Genomic DNA, 17,724 nt, shown 5'->3' on the forward strand with positions numbered 1-17,724 from the left:
GGAATCTATAAAACTAATGTTATAACTTGGTGTCTAGGATGGCACTTCAATAGGTCAAGTTCACCTAGTTCTTTGGCATCTAACAGCCTCCAGGCCCTTCCAATCAGATAACCTAAGCGTGTCTCCCACTGTTAGTTTCTCTTCTTTCTGTAGTGGAAAAAAAATGAATCCTCTCAAAGATGTTTATTCTCCTTCACTCCTACCCTATCAGTCTGTGAGAACCTTGTTTCTGTGTAGGGTAAAGTGTATTTCTATGTTTTGATAAAGAAGAGAGTAATTTGTGTTCCTCTTCAGGCCTGAAAAGATAATTATGCATCCCGGGAGCTCCTGACTGTTTAACAGACAATCTGGATTCTTGTTCTGGAGCAGGAGTGCTTCGATGTCCCAGCCTCTTCCTTGTAGTCATCCCGTTCCCTCTGTCACCCCCTAGCCATCACCAGGCCCTTGGGGGGTCACATGGCCAGAGGGTTTTTGTCTGGAAGGCTGGTGGTGCCTCAGAAGACCCTGCAACTCCCAGCCTGGCATCAGGCATTCACATTTCTTTTCCTGTGCAAGGAATATTCTGAGCCATTGGAATTCCTGTTCCATCTCCCTGAAAGCGTATGCCAAAAGCTCCCCATGGGGTCTATGGTGATGGATGTCATGAGGCCTGGGGAAGGAGCCATCATGGTGGGAAGAGTTATGTGCTTGCCTGCAGGACTCAGACCTGAACCTAACCAAAGTGCAAACAGCAACAAAAAAAAAAGGCAGCTCCATCCACCTGGTGGCTTGCTTGGAAACAAATCCTACCCCACCTCACCCCCCAACTAGTAAAGCCTGGGGGCATATAATTTCTTTGGCCTCCCTTTAGCTCAACTCGGGAATGGTGCAGTTAAGCATATCAGGAAGCTGAGAGGCATCCACCACTCCTCACTTCCCCTGGCGCTGGGCTCAGCTTGGCTGAACTTGCCGTTCCTGTCTTCTTAGAGGAGCTGGTTGTGTTCCCGAAGCAGGATCTCACTGTGTCGCCTCCCCAGGGGTCCTCAGCTATTGATTTTTAATATCCGTATTCAATATTGTGTATTAAATATTGAATCCATGCACGAGAGGATGTGATGCAAATCACCAGCCGTGCCTGAGACTTTAATAGTTGTTTTATTGCCCGGAAACCACAGTTGGACGCAAGGCATCCTGCAGCCGAGGCTGGGGGCGGGGATGACAGGCAGAGATGAGAGCTGAGCAGACAAGCAGAGCGGGGCCTCCCAAAGATACAAGACCTCTGGAATAGCCGCTGCTGAAGGCACAGCCAGGCACTGACAGCTTGCCCCTGGGTAGGGGGGTTGCGGACAGCTCGAAGGCTGCTATGAAAAGAGCCGGGGCTGTTGTGGAGACCTGGGTGGAGGAAGAGGTGTGGGGCTGTGTCCTTCCTTCCTGGACTTCCCTAACTGGACTGTTCATTCCTGTCCGGCCATCCCCCTTCCCTTCCACACAGATATTCACCCAGACTACACATACTGGGCTATTGAACAGGAAAGTGAACTTGGAGGCAGGAAACCCCAGGCCTCGGGCCTCCTCCACCACTCTTAACTCTGCCACCTTGGTACAGACCTCTCTTAACCTCTCTGGGCCCTAATTCTCTCCTCTGCCAACGAGGATACCGCTATCTGCTCTACCCCCCTCACAGCCCGGTGGTGAGGCTGGTGCAAATGAGATAATTTTCAGGGAAAAGGCTTTTGTAAACTGTCAGGCCCCACGTAGGCAGGCTGAGGGATTAGTGTTGGCTTTCCCTTTATACTCCCCCCTCTCCTGCAGGCTGTGTCTCCTGGCTCGCTGCTGTCTCTCTCAGGCAGGAGCCCCCGCCTCCATTATGAGCCCTCTCCTTCTCTCCCTTGGCCACCTCCAGTGCTCTTCCAGGCTCCCGGCTCTGCCGTGACTCCGCGCCCAGGCTAGGCGGTCAGGTTTCGAGGGCGCCCAGCAGGGCGGCAGGAAGGGCGAGAATGACTCTGTGTGTGTGTGTGTGTGTGTGTGTGTGTGTGTGTGGTGGGGGTGGGTGCAGCGAGTGTGCGCAAAGCCAAGAGCCACGGGAAAGCGCTTGGCTTCATTCGAGGGAGGAGCGGGCGCTCCGTGGTGGCTGCCCCAGGCTACGGAGCCGGCGGGGGAGGTGGAGGGAGAGCAGAGAGTGGCGGACACTGCTGGCCCGGGTGGGGGGGTGGGCGGGGGGGAGCGCGGGCGGGGTGGGGGGCCTGCTGGGCCCAGTGTGCAGGCGGTGGGAGGGAGCAGCTGAGAACCTGAGGCTGGGGGCCTCTTCCCACATTACACTGTTCCTCGCTGCGGGAAGTCCAGTCTTGACTCCCGATTGTTGGAAAGTCAGGGCATGGGCTTTGCCGTAAGGGTCTTGTGATCGGGAAGCCCAAATGGTAATTCGGTGAAGGGTGGCGGCCCTCCGGCTCCTCCCCGTCAGATAAACAGTTGCCCGAGGCCCCCCAGGGCGGAGACACGGGTTCTCCGAGGGCTGTGCTCGTGCCCTGAGAAAGTGCCGAGGTCCTCTAACCCACTACCTTTGTCCGGGGCTCAGGGAAGGGCGGAAACCAGAGGGGTCCCTATCAGTTAAGACCACCTCGGGGACCCCGTCATCTGCTGGGAAGACCGAAACTGACTCGCCAAGCCGGCCCAGGCTCAACAGAGACCAGCTCTGGCAGTAGGCCCCGCCGGGAGTCCGCGTCGGCGTCCGTGGGCGCGCGAACGGGGGCATGCCAGGCAGGGTCTGGCTGCGCACGCCTCCGCGTCGGGGCTCGGGCGTCTGCTGCTGCCTGCGTTTCCGGGTCTGCGGCTGAGCCTCCCCAGCTCTCTCCTCCCGCTTTGTCTCGCTGCCAGCTTCTCGCCTGCCCTCGCCAGTTTCCTGGGTCGACCGGTCGCGCTCTGCCTCTCCGAGTGCATCTCGGCTTTTTACGCTGCCTCGCTCTTTGCTCACGTGTGGCCGCCTTCCCTCAACCCGGGCTCAGCTCGGCCTTTTCTCGCCGGCTACTTGGCACTGTTTTAGGACAGCTGCTAGTGCCCACCCCTTGCGGCCCTCGCCCCAGGCTGACGCATCCGGGGCTCGGCGATCTCCAGGACTGGAACAGCCCGAGGTTCTGGTTTAGCTTCACCAAAGCAAATCCAAGAGGGCTCGGAGTATACCTCACTACGTTCCTCGTTGCTCCCAGCCCGAGGCAGCAACTGGAGGGGGGCTTTTATGAGACCTACTTTGCAGAGTTAAAGGGGAACACTTCTGTGGCCGACCTCGCGCCGTCTCTGGCGTTCTTCGAACTCTCGAGACTAAGCCGCCGAGAAGAATGAGCACACGGTTGTGCCGCTGACTCGAAAGTTGGCCGGATGTGTGGGTCCGGGTGGGGATGCTCGGAGTGCGTGTGCATGTGCGGATCGTAGGGCCTCTGGGTAGATTAGCCGCTACAAAGGGGGAGGAGGGGGCGCCGGCCTCGGGCGCTTGGGCTGGGAGCCAGACAGGGCCCTGCGAACACCCTAGGCCGCCAGGCAGGTGAAGACACCCTTCCGAGCCCGCCCCTTCCCCCTAGGCCCGCACACTGCCGGCCTTTGAGGCGGAAACACCGTCCAACTCCTTGAAAGTAAACTTGCCGCGAGGGGAGCGAAGGAGGGAGGCGGTTGTCGGGGGTGTCTTCGTCTGGAAGGCTTTTGTCAAGTTTCAGCCCCTAATGACACTCGGTGGCAAGGTGCCAAGGCCCTGGGAACGGCGGCGGGGGGTCGGGGTGAGAGTGACCGCGCCGCGGGGCTGGACTCGCGAACCCCGAGGCGCACCGCGCGCTCTCGGGCCGAGGAGGCCCGGGGTGGGGGGGCGGCGGGCGGCGGGCGGGGAGGGGGCGCTCCGAGAGTCGCCTGAGCGGAGAGGAGCGCAGGCATCTTCCGCAATCCATTCATGCACTGAAGCGCGTGCAGAGCTGCTGATCGCTGCCATTGTTACTCGCGGGCGGTGTGGGAGCCGAGCCTCCACTCTGGCGAGAGATAAATGGCCTCTGACAGCCCCTCCTCGCCAAGAGAGCTCCTCGGATTTCACCGCGCGGCGGCTCTCAGGTCTGTGCCTCGCTCGCTTCCCGGTGAGAACCTTTAAATCAGCCTCCCGGCCCTCCCTCCTCCCGGACGCTGCCCCCCGCCTGCTCGCAGCCTGCTCAGGCCCCAGCAGGGCCCCGGGCGCGCTGAGCTTAGTCTCCGGCCCCCTCCCCACCTGGGGGGGGCAAGGTGGGGAGCTCCGGGAGGACTCGGGGGCAGCGGGGGGAGGCGGCTGGCGTCCCCCGCCCGGGCTCCGCACCTCCTCCGGAGCGGAGCCCCGCGCCCCGCCTCCGCGCCCACAAGATGGATCAGGCTACCGTGCGGAGAGCGGGCTGTAAATATTTAAAAAGTCTCTCGCGCGCCGGCGGTAATGGCTTTCGCAGTCGGAATGTGTGCTAGGAGAAGAGAGGAAGGGCGATGTGTGTACTGTGTTGCGAGGTGGGGGAATTGTTCCTGTGCCTCCCCTCTGGTCCGGGGTGGGCTGCATGTTCCGGCTTCCCGGCTTCCCGATTTCCCGCCCTCCGCCTCTCTGCGGCCGCGTCCGACGATAGCGTCGAGAACGCCAGTCGATAGGGAACTTGAGCATGGCAGGGTGACGGAGGCCCGGACGGGGTGACCTGGAGCCACTCTCCCCTTCGGGGTCTCCCAAGATCCTAGGTTGGGACTGGCCCGAGACCCCCGGTCCAGGTCTGGTTCTCGCTCATGCACATGGGAGGGCGGGAAACGCACAGGTTGGGACCCCCTGAGTTTGTGTGGTCGCTAAAACCTAGGCCGAGGTTTCTGCATCGGGGGGCTTGGGCTCCGTTTGTGCCTTTGCTCCCCTCCCCATACCTCTCTTAAACCTTGATGCATTCTAAAGGAGAGCCCCCCCCTTCTGAATCTGAAAGTAGCTTTGTGGCTACTGGGACTGAAACCTGGGAGGAGGCAACGCGGAGAGACCGGGGGAGGGGCGGGGGGTGCCTAGCGCCCAGGCTTCGTGGAGGTCACACGTGGATGTGGATGGGAGTCATTTGCTTCTCCGGCGAGTGTGGGCCTGGGATCTTGAAGGCCGAGCCTAGCCGGATGGAAGAGGTGGGGGAGGGGGGATCCAGCCTTCTCGGCTGGGAGAGGCTTAATGGGCCCACCACAGGGTGTGTGCCGGGTGAGGCTGTCGCCTTTGCCAGCGGCCCCTCCCTGGCGGGGCGGGGGCGCCGAGTTGCCCAGAGCTGGGGCGGGCCGGGCGCCGCGGGTTCGCGCGGAAGGTTGGAGGGGTGTGGGCCCAGGCTGGGGCTGCTCCCCTGCACTCCTCCGCTCCGCCCGCCCGGGGACCGGCCAAAGTGTGGGTGCTGGCGGCGTGTCTGGGCGCGCCAGGGCTGCTCTCCGCGTCCGAGCGCGTGGAGCTCCCGACTCTTGGGAGCTCCGCGCACTCCGCTTCCAGGGGCTTGTGTTGCGCCCTATTCGCTTGTTTGTCTCGTGTGAACCTCGTAAACCGCCCTGATTTATTACCCAGACTAAATGCTTAATTTGTGAATATGAAACAGATTAAAAGGGGCGGGGGGGGGAGGGGGCTTGAGGTCGGCATATTTTAGCAATCAGACCAAAGCAGCCCGGCAGATGTTTCAAATTTGTCGACATTTTCAGGCTCATGTGGAAAGCCAGCCAGAATGGTCAAGAGGTCCTTTCTCCTTCCTTCAACCTGAGAACTTGGCAGTGATCAAAAGGAGGTGATTAGTAGCTACAGAGAAAAGACACCAGCAGGCAAGGAGTTAACAGAGGCTGAGCCCTTCACCTCCAGGTTTGGGATGGGGGGGTGGGGGGTGGAGTGAGAGCTGGTCACAAAGGCAAGAGGGGTCCTGGCTAAAAAGCCCACGTCCTAGAAGCCAACTTTGAAGAACAAAATAGAGGATTCATTAAAAGTTAATTCAGTAAATAAACTTCATCGGCGATAAAACAAACAAGAAAGATGGAAGCGCCAACTTAAGATAGGCAAAAGATAATAAAAATAAATAGTTTTGATGTGGCCTCAACATGTGCTCGTGCCTTTTGGCAGACAGGTCCCTAACGTGGTCCACCTCACACAGGCCTCTCCGGAGCACCCTCTCCCTTTGAAAAACCCCCATATGTACATGCGATGTTTTTTGACATTTGTCATTTTTAGGTAACTTCACACATCAAAGGCGAGCACAGTGTTCTTTTCAGCTCCCTGTTTCCAGCCGCCCAGTGAAGCAGATACAATTTCTATAAATTGGCCTTCTCCTCTGGGTTTTGATTGATCATCACCATATGAGATTATTGAAAGTCTAATGTCTTATTTCACTTTCTCCAAGGGGTGAGGAGGGAACAGTTTATTGGAAGTCAGGCCACGTGAAGACTCCGGTGTTGTGCAATAGTAATTTCCATTAGCCTGGGCCCATCAGCCTCGGGAAACTCCCATGCGTCTCCGGGCCGTTCCTTGTACCACCTTCCCCCTCCCCCTCCAGGTCTCAGCTCCAGTCGTGGTTAACAGGTACAGTACAAACTAGAGCCTTCTGGAGCCTTTGTAGTTGGAAGGAGAAAATGGCTGTTGACTAAAAATAAGGCAACAAAAGATTCATTTCTTAGCATATTTAGTATAACTCAAGAATCCCCTCTTGAGGATTGTTTCCCACTCCAAACTTTTTTGTTCCCCTTTTGCCTCAATACCATCTTTCATTTTATTAAAGTTGATTATGGTTCCTCTGTCTTGTCCTCAGCCAGACAAAGGCTTCGGGAAAGTCAGAGAACGTGTTAATTATATGTTTCTTGTAAACTGACTTTTCATTTCCCCCTAACACATTTAGTTGGCTTGCTGTTTAGTTTAACACTCAATTGCTGCAAATACACTGCTTAAAAATGCTGTCTTTATTAAAACAAATAAATGAATGCAAAGACCTTTCTAATTTCAACGCGCGTGGGCTAGAAACAGGAGAGAAAACCGAAATCGAGAGCAAGAAGGAGGGAAAGGCAGCAGGGAGGGGAGAGAAAAGAGACTGGGAGACACACACACACACACACACACACACACACACACACACAGCATTCCTTCTGCCATCCCTCCCCCAGCCGTGTTAAACTGGTCCATACAATTGTCCCTGGCTGCGCCCTGCAGCTCGCCGGCCCGCCTGGATTTTCCATCACTTGGCGCCTAAGGCGATCATTAGCTGAGAATGGACAACCTCCTCTACCTCCTGGCAGACCATCACTTACCAGCCGGGGGAGGCTGGCTGCAGGCTCCCTCGTCCGGGCTGGACCCCATTTGCTCAACCCAAGAGGGGTCCTTGGTTCTTGCCCCTGGGTGCATTGGTGCCTAATTAAACTCTCTCCAGGGCAACGTGCACTAAATATACAGAGGCTGAGAGGAAGCTGGGAGGAAGAGGCAGTCATTACCTGGGCAGAGAAAGTGAATCTTCTGAGGGAGAGGCAGGGATCCCTCTGATCGCACTTTCTGTTTACCCTCAACAGAGTCTTGGAGCGCACGTTAACTCTCCTGCTGAAATCAAGGAGAAATGGAAATTAGGAAGGAAAAAAACCCCAGAGCCCACACATAACTAAACAGGGCCTGTGTCACCACCAGGCAGGAGGGAGGTCTACTGTAGCTCCTAACAGACAGTGCTAGCTGCAGATAAATCACTCGGGTGCCCTTGTGGCATCGGAGTTATTGCTCATGTGCCATGGCCCCGTCGCACACATGAGCTGGAGCTGTATGAATGGCTGTGAGGACAGAAAGGAACAGCCATGTCAGGAGCCCAAGGACCAGGTGTGGTGAAGCTAAACATACCGTGGAAAAGCAGGAGGAGAATCCGCAGCCCAAGGCTAGGGGCCCCACTAAGAGCTGGGCCCAGGCAGGGTGGAAATGGCCCGACCTGGGGATAAAGCGACCGCCAGCAAAGAGGAGTGCAGATCTCGGAAAGCAGTCGGTCGCCAGGGCCTTAATGGAGCCCCCATTTACCCAGCTGAGGATGTCAGTTCAGAGAGTGAGAACACTAGCTCAGGGTGACGTGTTAGTGGCAAAAGTAAGACTGGAACCCAGTGCTCCCTGCTTTGGGAAACAGAATCAGAGAAAAGCAACTTCTGGTTAGAGAGAGATTCAGGGTGCTCTTGGTCACTGAAGAGGCCTGGTACTTTAGTCGTTGAGCATCTATTAAGCATTTGCTGTGTGCAAAGCACTATGCCAGGCGTGTGAGGCCGCAGTGCTGTGAGCCCTCAAAGGACTGAGCAGGGGAGCCTCGGTCCTTTATCGAGTCTGGTAACAAAGGCCATGAAGGACAGTGGCCGAGGGGGCTGGAGAGGGCGGAAGGAAACCGACCACTCACAGGGTACAGCTTTTAAACACAGCCCACAGCGAAGTTTACAGGAAGGCGGCCTGGACAGGAGACCGTTTTCCCAGGGGTGGAGATGGGAGAGAGGCCATCTGGGCTGGGGCCCTTCACATCACTCGCCTTAGAGAGCCTGACTGTGCTGCCCAAAGCAGGCCAGAAAATTAGTCGAATGCAAATTGAGGAGGCCACTTTTCTAGCTCGTGCACTCATTGCGGTTATCTGTCTTGCCCTGTACAAGTCGAAGAGTGTAGCTTCTCCCCCAAAGCTCCTGGACAAATGTAGGCTCTCTGGGGGAGCTGGTAAGGGAATACTGCCTCCCTTAAGAAAACAAACCCGAGACTCTCCAAGGTTTAGCACTGGAGACAGAGCCTCCCAGTAGAGATGGGGCTGGCTGAAGTGCCCCCCGCTCTGTGTCCCCCGGATTCCACCTGCCCCTTGGGGCGCTCGCAGTGTGATCACAGGTGCCCTCCCTGCAGCCATCTGGCCTTGGCCCAGCCTCTGCTCTTGGTTTCCCTAAGCAGAGGCGAAACACGCTGGAACCTTCAAAGCACATTCCTAAACACTAAGGGAGAGCTGGGGGAAGTGAAAACAAAGAGGCGAGGCGCGCTGGAGAAGTTCAGCTTCCAGAGTCTGTGGGCCAACAGGGCTGGCCCAAGTTCAGTCAGACTTCCTGGCTCTGGGCCAGCCAGAGCTGGCAGCGTGCCCTCTCCAGCCCACCACTTGGGCCCACGTCGCCCCCCAGATCTGGGCACACCCTCGCACCCAGCCCAAGGCCTGGGAAGCCCTGCTGCCCCTTAGCAGCCCTGTCAGTCTGCCCCCTCCCCATTTAGACTGCTCCTTCCAGAGCCAGCCAATGGCCCCTGCAGTCCCTTAACCTGGAGCTTCCCAAGAGTGAGTGGGTTGCCAGTGGGCCAGTCCTTCAGGGTGGCCTGGTGGATCTAGGGGTGGCCCAAGTCCCCTGACTGGTAGCTTCAGACCCTGAGCAGCCGTGTTGGGCAGTCGTGAACACTTGGTCACTGTTTTCCCTATTGCGCCATAAAAATATCATGTTCTATGTGTGTCAAGGCTGGGAAGCACTGCTAATTCATGATAAGTGTGACATCCAGGTCCCAAGAGGTACCCACACATATAATGACCACATGGTCCTTTTCGGAAGGTGAGCACGGCTCCGTCATTCATTCCTCAAGCATTCGACCAAGTCCCTCTTGACTGTTGGGCACCATGCTTGCAGCTGTGGGGGGCAGCCAAGGGAGACCCCAGGCTCCCAAGACCTGGGCCCCTCCTTAGAGAAGTCATAGTCTCCCTGAGAGAGATAAGCCCCACGTGGCTGACAACCTCGCTGCGCTCACATTAACCAAAGCCAGGAGAAAGAGGCGCCCTTGGTTTTCCTCCTCAGGCATGTATTTTTCAAGCCAAAGGGTGGATAGTGTGCTTCTGCCCACTTTCCACTTACAGATGGATAACCAAAGATTCTCCCAAACTCTGAGCGGCCAACCTGCTGAACACTGACTTGGGAACTGGGAGTTCTGTGCTTTCTTTCCCGAGGTTCCACCGGGATGATGTCACATTCACGGCAGATGTTACGGGTAACATCTGCGTGTGGTACAGAATTCTGAGGATATCGAGGGTGTGCAGAGGAAAAGTAATCTTCTCCCACCCCCATTCCTCAGTCACCCAGTTTGCCTCTCTGCAGGCAATCACTGCTCCTGGTTTCTTGCTTCCCCTTCCCAAGATAGTCTATTAGGGCTAATTCTTTAAAAAAAATTTATTTTATTTTGAAAAATCCCAAACCCACAGAAAAATTGAAAGAACAGTACAATGAACACCCATATATGAAGGCAGATTTTCAAAAGCGCTATATTTATTCAACACGCCTACCCTTGGAAGGAATTCAAAACCCCTTCAAAGATCTGAATTAATTTAACTTTATCTGAAAATGTTACTTAGGAATACTTGGCTCTCGTAGATACGCTGCTTGTTCATCCTCCCTCCCCCCAGCCCCTAGCACTTTATCAGGGTGCCTTATTTGCAGCTGGCATTTAATAAAGCATGTGGGATTCAATGGCAAAGACTACATAGTAGTTGGTAGGGCAAAGCCCGACTGCCCGGGGTTCCAAACCTGGCTCTGCCGCTCGACTTGTTGCGTGGCCTTAGGCAGTAACTCTTGGCGCCTCACTTTGCCCCTCCATAAGATGGAGAGTATTAATACAACAGATTTCATAATGCTGGGAGAATTCAGCTAGTTGATGGAGATAAAGCACTTAAAATAGCGCCTGGCATATAGAAGGGGCTTCACAGGTATTGAGGAAACTTGAGACTTAAACGCATTTGGTATCAACTTTGCTTGGGTGATTGCATGTAAGTCGTTTGGCCCTGAGTTCATGGCCTCTGAGTTTTCATTGGTAACCACGAGAGAGGCCCAAGGAAACCAGGAATGTGGCTTCATAATCCTTCCCCTCCTGAGAGAATTGCGTGCGCTCTGCACAGAGCAGAGCTGAGGCCGAGTGGCGTGTAAGTGCGGGCGCTTCCCGTGGACAGCTTCCACACTCATGGGGAGTTTCTCACTGTGCTTATTAAAAAGACATTTGGAGGGAAAATCCCCCACCCCACCCCATTTTCTAGCCTGGCTAGCTGTTGCCCTGCTGCTAGAACCATCTTTGAAGAAACAACTAGCGTTTGCTTTAGGGACAGAGCCAGGAAAAACATGTCCTCCCTCAGGGAGTTCCAGGCTCACAAGGGCTCGTTTCAGGCCGGAATCGAGGGTCAGACGGGCAAGTGGGTGCGATCCCTGGAGCCCCCGTCTGACAAGCTGGAGAGGGTCTTATGGACTCCCAGACAAAGTTGTCCTGATGCTGTTCATATAGGAAGGGTCGAATGGTGGATATCTTAAGAGCCAGAGGCAAGAGAGGACACAGGAAAGATAAAGAAATTTGTTTAAAGGTATGCTTTGCTCTTTGCTATAAAATACTGTGCCTAATGTTAGGCTTTGATGGCTGTAGTATCTGACCTTGACGTTGTGGTGTTTCTGCCATATGATTTAATTAACATGTGATGCTGGCATGATGCCAGAGAGTCAACCATTCTGACAGCTCTTGGAAGCCACACCAGCCCCTTTGAAGTTCCCCCCAGTGAACTGACACATGGAGAAAGCTCCTAAGGTTGAGGACAGCCCCTGATACGAGGTACAGAAATTGAGCTGTGTTGCGGTTACGTTGGATGGCACTGGCCAAGTCACCTGCTGACTTGTCACAGTTCTGGAGGCCTGCTGTGGTTTCTGAGGGCCCAACCACCGTGAGTGGCTCCTTGAGGCAGAATAACTCATCCCTCATCAGGGACAACATGCGGAGGTCTCCTGTTTGCAGATTTTTCTCCACAAAATGTTTTCTTCTTCCTCAACTTTGCCTATTGCCAAGTCACTGAGCTGCACACAGGAACATACATTAGATAAGAGGCTTATTAACAAAGGACAAAAAGGACTGTATCCATCCACTCGGCACATGATTATTTAACGCCCACTACACCTACCAAGGCTTTGGGTGTTTCTAGCAGGGAGCACAACAGTATCTTGGCCATCATAAAACTTCGTTTTACTGGAGAGAGAAAGAGAATAAATGCATGAGCAAAAATATATATAATATTTCAGGTTTCAATAAATGCTGTGAAGAATTAAGGACACAATGTAATACTACTCAGCCATAAAAAAGAAGGAAATCTTGCCATTTGCAACAGCATGGATGAATCGCTAGGGTATTATACTAAGTGAAATAAGACAGATGGAGAAAGACAAATACTATATGATTTCACTTATATGTGGAATCTTAAAAACAGAACAAATGAACAAACAAAACTCAGAGATACAGAGAACAGATTGGTGGTTATTGGAGGCGGAGGGGGATAGGAGTGGGCAAAAAGGGTGAAGGGGGTCAATTGTATGGTGACGGATAGTAACTAGACTTATTGTGGTGATCACTTTGTAGTGTATACAAATATTGAATCATTATGTTGTACACATGAAACTAATATAACGTTATATACCAATTTTACCTCCATTAAAAAACAAAAGAAGGGTAAGGGGATAGAGAGAGATACGATGTTCTTTTCGATGGTAGATTGTGCATTCTGAGTCTTGTGTTGACAGAATAAAGTGCTTAGGTGGTGTATCAGTCAGTGCTGCCACAGTAATGCTGTATAACAAACCACCCCAAAACTCAGTAGCTTCCATCAATAAGCATTTATTTTTCACAAATGTGTCTGGGGGTCACCTGTGGTTAGCTGATCTAGATTGTGCTCAACTGGGCTTGACTCCAAGTGTGGTTGGGTCCAGTCTGCTCCATGTCTCTCATCCTCCATGGACAAGTGGGCTACCTGGGACATGCTCTTCTCACAGCAATGGCAAAAGTGCAAGAGGGTAGAGTGGAAACACAATGACTATTAAGTCCTAGACTCAGAACTTGCACACTATCACTTCTGCTTACATTCCATTGGCCAAAAGACATCCTGTGGCCTGACATTGATGGGACAGGGAGGTACACTCCACCTCTAGTGGGATGAATTGCAAAGTCACATGGCAGAGGGCATAGATACAGGGTGGGGTGAAGAATTGGGAACAGATGGCTCAAACCAAAACTATGTCTCTCTAGCCATGACATTCATATATACAAATACATATATCAAATGATATAACCATCTTCGCTAGACTCTTCTGTTTTAGATTAAATTTAAATAAATCCATGCAATAATTACACATTAGCATCCCTGAAGTGGTTTATTATGGGACCAGCGGCTTCTGGGTCATGGCCACCAACCTCAGGAAACCTGAGAAGATGGACCACAGGCCATCCCAATGCTGGGAGAGCAGAAGGCCGTGATGGAGACCTTTCCTCCTGCCTGGACTTTCTGTGCAGGGATGGTGCAGGTGGGAAAGACCAGAGGGGGCCCCAGACCCAGCAAGTGTCTTTGCTGGCCTCTGAGCATGTTTTGCAGTGATACAGATCTGGAGTAAGACCTGGGAGGTGTCGCCACTGGGCCTCACTCTACTACCAACTAGACCTTTAGCTAGTCTCACTGGCGGTCTAGGACATACCTTCATGTGTTGTATAAGGGTGTAGGTCAAAGATTCCAGCTCTTTCTTGCAGCTCCTTTCCCCCTAGTCCTGCCTTGCCTTTCTCATGCCTTCCTTGAATCATGTGGGAGGGATCCCTAAGTGTCTCTTCAGAAAGTGATGATGTTTAAAATCGAGCCTCCCTTCCATGAATTCCTCCAGGGCTCTGCAGTCAGCCAAGTACTAGAACCTGGCCCTTCCCTTTAGGGAGGAAAGCTCGCTGTTCAATTGATTCCGACAGCTAATGGAATCTAATCGCCTTTGCCCAAAGTGATTCCAATGAAAGAAATCCACTGTATAAAAATTCAAGGTGGCAGCATCAAGATTTACATCTTGTAAGCAGAGAGAACGGAGCGCTGGAGCAGATGTTTAATGGTGGGGCCCTGTGGGGATTCAGACCATCTCTTATTTGGGAGAATTCTGCTTCCTGTCTCCAAAGGTGTGTGAGGTGATCCATCTTCTGTAACTAATCCTAGCCTAGAACTGGAAGGGGGACCAGCTGCATGTATTCGCCTCTTAGACCAGCCACCATTATGGAGTGTGGCGGACGTTCCTGAAACTGCAGCTTGGTCTCTGATTTCACTGGCAACTTCGCTTGATTTCACTGGGTCCATCTTGAACTTATCCATGTCTGAACCTCCCTCAGCTTGGTTTCTTTGTCACTCTCAGTGTAAATCTCTTCACAGCTCTATCCCAAAGGCCCTTCTGTGCTTTCAGCCTTCATCCCCCATTAGATGATGATGATGATGACGATGATGACTTACTTTTTATTGAAGCATAATAGCTGTACAGAAAAGCATGCATATCATTAGTGTATGGCTTGGTGAACATACCCATGTAACCAGTGCCCAGATCAGGAAACAGAACATCACCAGCACCCCAGAAATCAGCTCGTGCCCTCTTCCAAGTACCATGGCCCCAAAGATAACAGGACTCCTAACTTTTAATAGCATCAATGAGTGTTGTCTGATTTGGCACTTTGTAGAAATGGAATCTACAATATGAACTTTGTGTGTGTCTGGCTTCTTTTGCTCCACATTATGCTTATGAGAGCCATCCATATTGTGTGCACAGTGGTTCATTCATTCTCTTTGCTGTGGAGCATTCTACTGTGTGAATATGCCACTTTTTTTTTTTTTTTGGTGAGGAAGATCAGCCCTGAGCTAACATCCATGCCAATCCTCCTCTTTTTGCTGAGGAAGACCAGCTCTGACCTAACATCTATTGCCAATTCTCCTCATTTTTTTTCCCCAAAGCCCCAGTAGATAGTTGTATGTCATAGTTGCACATCCTTCTAGTTGCTGTATGTGGGACGCGGCCTCAGCATGGCCGGAGAAGCGGTGCGTCGGTGTGCATCCGGGATCCAAACCCAGGCTGCCAGTAGCGGAGCGCAGGCGCATAACCACTAAGCCATGGGGCCGGCCCCAATACGCCACATTTTATTTATCTACTATTCTACTCTTGATGGGCATTTGGGCAATTTTGCTTCAGGGCTGTTGCTAATAGTGCCGCTATGAATGCTTGTGTGTGTGCCTTCTGGGGAATAGATGCACACATTTCTGCTGGGTTTATGTACACCCCTGAGTTGAATTGCTGGGCCATAGGTTGGGGCTTGTGTTCAGCTTTAATAGATAGTGCCAAAAAGTTTTCCAAATTTGTATTAATTTATACTCCCACAGCTGAGTATGAGAGTTCTCCTTGCCAGCATTTAGAATTTTCTTTTTCCTTTTAAGCATTCTGGTGGACTTGATTAGATTTTAAGCTCCTAAAGGGCAGAAACAAAGTATTTTGCTGCCTTGAAAATTCTCCCAAATATCCCCTGTAAAACCATCATGGGGAAAATGTTAGCTGATTCCCTGGGAAATTAAAGGCAGTGGTTTTCTTTTACTTTTCAGGAAAATCTGAAATTTCGCCCTTGATCTTTATTTATTTATTTTTTTGTGAGGAAGATCAGCCCTGAGTTAACATCCGATTCCAATCCTCCTCTTTTTTTTTTTTTTTTTTGCTGAGGAGGATTGGCCCTGGGCTAACGTCCATGCCCATCTTCCTCCACTTTATATGGGACGCTGCCACAGCATGGCTTTGACAAGCGGTGTGTCGATGCGCGCCCGGGATCCGAACCTTCGAACCCTGGGCCGACGAAGCGGAGCGTGCGCACTTAACCACTTGTGCCACTGGGCCAGCCCCCGTCCTTGATCTTTAATGACAGTAGCTTTTGGAAACTGAGAAAATAAAAATCTGGATCAAGCTTCAAGCCCCCCCAGTCTGGTCCTGCTCTACATTGGTTTGCACAAGCCACAAGCGTACCCACCAGGCAGCCCAAGGCTTCCTGCCTGCTCCGCCCTTTGAGGGAGCCTCAGCTTCTGGGCCCCCCGCCTGGAATGATCTCCTTGCTCCCCCTGATGCCCAGCTCCAGGCACACCTCCTCCAGTGAGCCCCTCTCAAACTGCTGCTCTAAGTCTAATCCTCCCAGCTGTCTTTGTGTTTATTGTCACAGCCATAAAACTTCTCATTGGGTTGCTCTGTTATATCTTATCTCCTCGGTTCAGTTGTAAGTTCTTAGAGGGCAGACACGGAGCCTAGCAAGGTGTTAACACACACGAGTTGTCCATGACATGCTTATTGGTTGGATACACTACCATTGGGTTCTGTCTCTTAGTTGTGTGGGGCTGGAGAAGATTCTCAGATGTTAGGGTCCAGAAAGTCTAAATTTAATCCGATGAGCGTAGATCATGAATGATTTCCTGACACTGGGTATATTTTAGAGAAAAGCTTGTTGGTCTCCTCTAATTGTCTATAATAACCTGGCCGAGCAGCAGGACCCACTGACTACTACACACGCTGACTGCCTCCGTGTCACCTGGGGTGTCAGTGTAGAATGCAGAGTCCTGGCCCCAGGCCTGAAAAGTCTGACTCAGTAGGCCTGGGGGAGGGGCTGGAAATCTCTATCTTTAACACTCGCCACAGCTGACGCACAGCCAGGTTTGGGAACTAGTTGAGTCTGAAAAGAATGTTCTTTTCTAGGAAGTAAAAAAATGTCAGGGGGTGTCGTGAGAAGGGGCTGGGATATAATGTTTTGGATTTAGAGGGACGGGATTTGAGTTTCAGCTCTTCCACTTCCTAGGTGTGTGACCACGGGCGAGTTCCTCAACCCCTCGAAGCCTCGGTTTCCTCTTCTATGAAGTGGGAACAACACCACGGATCTGTTTCTGGTGCAACAAATTACCCCACATTTGTTGGTAATTTACCAAAAAATTACTTCACCGCTTAAAACAACTGTTTTATTTTGTTCACAATTCTGTGGGTCAGGAATTCTGGGAAGGGCTCAGCTGGGTGGTTCTCTCCTGCGGTTCTAGTCAGATATCAACGGGGGCTGCAGCCGTCCAAAGGATGTCCAAGATGGCTACTCACGTGGCTATCAGTTGATGCTGGCCGTTGTCTGGGAGCTCGGCTGGGCTGTTGACCGGGGCATCTACCTGTGACTCCCCAGCATGGTGGTTGAGTTCTTTCTGACTTCTGCCAGAATGGATGCCCCAAGAGAGGCAGGAGAAAGCTGCATGACCTTTTTCTGACTTAGCGTTAGAAGTCTCACAGCATCACTGCTGTGGTGTTCAAAGCAGTCATGAGCCCACCCAGATTTCTAGGAGTGGGGGCATTGACTCCACCTCTTGGTGGAAAGAGTGTCAAATAACCCTCAGACGTGTTTAAAACCGCCACAGTATCTCATGGGGTTGTTATGAGGATTAAGTGAGATGATCTCTTTGAAGTGCTGGACAGACGTGAATTCCCCTCCTTCTAGTTTTGAGGCCTAGGAGCTCACAGGGCAAAGTCAGTGCCAGGTGCCAGGTTTCCAGTTGCAGTTGTTCATGTCTGCTGGGCTGTAGGGATGGGGTGAAGGGACAATCTTTGTCAGTTTCTAGTCATTTCTGGCCTTTGGGTAGTTAGTACAGGGCAGCAGTGAAGCACCTTTTGATTTCCCACTGGGGGTTGTTGGGTACACAAGGAGTTGGGTCCACAAGGTCTCCCGTGGTTCCCTGAGACCCCATATCAGCCCAGCCCATGTCCCTGGGCTCAACTGGAAGCTTCTTGGGCTCTGAATGGGAACACCGGCTGAGGACATAATGTCTTCAGGACAGACACCCTGGTGTGGGGCCCTCAGGAAGCCCACTAGTGTTGGGGTGGTGAACCAAGTGGCAGCTAAGAAAACACAGTTGGAGAGTGGCTATTGTGGGCCTGGTTCTTCCACCTCATGTTCAGAAATGAGTC

General features: G+C 52.5%; 1 protein-coding gene across 2 annotated transcripts in view; it reads left to right on the forward strand.

Moving 5' to 3' along the window:
- The window catches only part of BCOR (BCL6 corepressor), a 115,696-nt gene that overhangs the window by 25,651 nt on the left and 72,321 nt on the right, over positions 1-17,724 (forward strand). The window contains exon 1 of one of the 2 annotated variants that reach the window (XM_087426783.1): positions 3,936-4,065. The exons of the other annotated variant lie outside the window; for it this stretch is intronic. The gene's annotated coding sequence lies outside the window, so the exon portion shown is untranslated. Of the gene's footprint in view, positions 1-3,935; positions 4,066-17,724 lie in introns of those variants that run through there. 2 annotated transcript variants of the gene reach the window in all.

This window comes from Ceratotherium simum, chromosome X, assembly GCF_057802395.1.
Source record: "Ceratotherium simum simum isolate JZ-2026a chromosome X, ASM5780239v1, whole genome shotgun sequence".
NCBI classification, from domain to species: domain Eukaryota; kingdom Metazoa; phylum Chordata; class Mammalia; order Perissodactyla; family Rhinocerotidae; genus Ceratotherium; species Ceratotherium simum.